We start from the raw sequence: 2116 nt of genomic DNA, 5'->3' as shown, positions 1-2116 counted from the left end.
GGAAGTTGGTTATGAAATTGGTGAATCTGTTTGTTGTGGGAAATCAGAGTGTGCATCGGAAGCGTGAAATGACGCGGTTCGTATGTGTATGAATTGTTAGAGTTCAAATTGTGGACAGTGGATGTGGTAGGAATGATAAGACCACCAGATGCTTTGGTCACATGTTTGACTGCTATGTCTTGGCATGGTTGTTTGGATGTTGTGCGACCGGGTTGTTGTCTGTGTCTTGGTTATTTCTTGTGTTTTGGTGTTAGTCGATGAGTTCATTGTATGGGCATTGCATCTCGTTGTCGTTGTTGTGTTTTGGTTGTTTGGCTTTTAGCTAGAGTGGTTCGTTGTTTGGCGCCGATTGTGTCGTTGCTTCCGTGGCTTGATAGTTGGTTAGTCGGATACAAGAGCGTATCCAAGTTTGTTTGTGTTTGGGATATTTCCGAGGACGGAAATCTTCTAAGTGGGGGAGAGTTGTAACGCCCGGAAAATAAGTATATACTTGATTTGGACGTTTGTGACATTTATTGGAATTGTACCGTTTTTGGAGTCGTTTCAGTCGGTATTAGTTCGGGATGGCGGACTAATATTTAATTGAAGGTTTTCATATTTTTGGTACCGGAAATATTATTAAGGTAATATTCCGCGTTTTGGGGCATTTGAACGATATTTGAGCGTAGGGGCATTTTGGTCATTTCCGCGAGGAAGATATTTTCTTTATAAAGGAAAAAGATAGAAAGAAAAAGAAAGAAGAGAAAGAAAGGAAGAGAGAAAGAAGAAGAGGAAAAGAGGAAAAAGTGGAGATTGGTGGATTCTCGACCGATTCGAGTTCCGATCGTTGCTATAGCAAGGTAAGGGGGTGAATCTAATTTATCTTGGATGTATGATTCTTATAGTCTTGTTCTTGTTCTTGTTCTTCTTGTTCCAATTTCCACAATTTTCTTGTGTGGTCTTTGTTTGATTTAACTTTGTTTGAGAATGATTGTATGATGATTAAATGATATCCTTGTTGTGTTATGGTGATTGATCATGTTTGTTTTCCATTTCTATGGCTTGATTGAAGTTGGAGAAAAAGTTAGGTTTTGAGAAATATTAATGAATCAACCATGAAATTTGGATGTTAGGTTGTTTATATGGTATGTATGTGTTGTATTGGTGTTATAATGATGTTTTGGAGTGGTTTTGGTGGGTATAAGGGGCTTGAGACAGTTCTGTTCGTGTTGGGATTTTTCTGGTTTTTCTCAGGTCCGCTAAGCGGCCTCAGGTTCGCTGAGCGGAGTTTTCGTTGGTCCGTTTCTGGAATTTCCGCTTAGCGGCCCGCTGAGCCCGCTGAGCGGCCAACAGCATTTTCTGTTTTTCCAAAACTTCGTAACTCTTGAACCGTAACTCCGATTTTGTCGCCGTTCGAAGCGTTGGAAAGCTAACGCAATGAACTATACTATTATCTAATTAAATGATTCATAGTATGTAGTATCCCATTATTTTTATTAGGATCAAGTGATGAGTTGTGTAGTGTGTTCAATTATCCAAACTTTGAAACCTTGTAACTTTTGATCCGTAGCTCCGTTTCGTACGCCGTTCGAAGTGTTAGGAAGCTAGTTGGATGTTCTATATGATAGTATAGGCTTGGTTAGCTTGTGATTAATTGGTTATGAGGTGTTGTTGATGAAAACACATAATTGTTTATATGCGCGATATGATTGGTAAATAATCATAGTGTTTGGTTGTAATTGATAGCGATGCGTTGTGTGAATATTGTCGTAATGGTACGAGGTATGTGACTAGTTGTCGATAACATGAGATCATGTTCATATGTGTTATGTATTAATGAATGTTCATTCTTGATATGTGACGATGTTTGGTTGTTTGTTATTAACATGATGTGTGGCCTTATGGCAAGTAAATGTTGTTATGAGAATGATGTATTATCATTGTTGAATTGTTGTTATTACAACTTGTTGATGATGTATTGATGGAGTTGTGGGCCAATGGCCAATATTAATTTGATGTGTATAAGTGTGTTATACGTTCATCTATGCCGATGTGGCCAGTATGTTTGAACGGTGAATGTGTGCTGTGTGCTTATTAATGCCTGTGTGGTAATTATGGTGTGATGTAATTGATAACG

The sequence above is a fragment of the Vicia villosa genome, unplaced genomic scaffold (genome assembly GCF_029867415.1).
Source record: "Vicia villosa cultivar HV-30 ecotype Madison, WI unplaced genomic scaffold, Vvil1.0 ctg.001059F_1_1, whole genome shotgun sequence".
Lineage (NCBI taxonomy): Eukaryota > Viridiplantae > Streptophyta > Magnoliopsida > Fabales > Fabaceae > Vicia > Vicia villosa.
Note: the sequence above shows the minus strand (reverse complement) of the source record.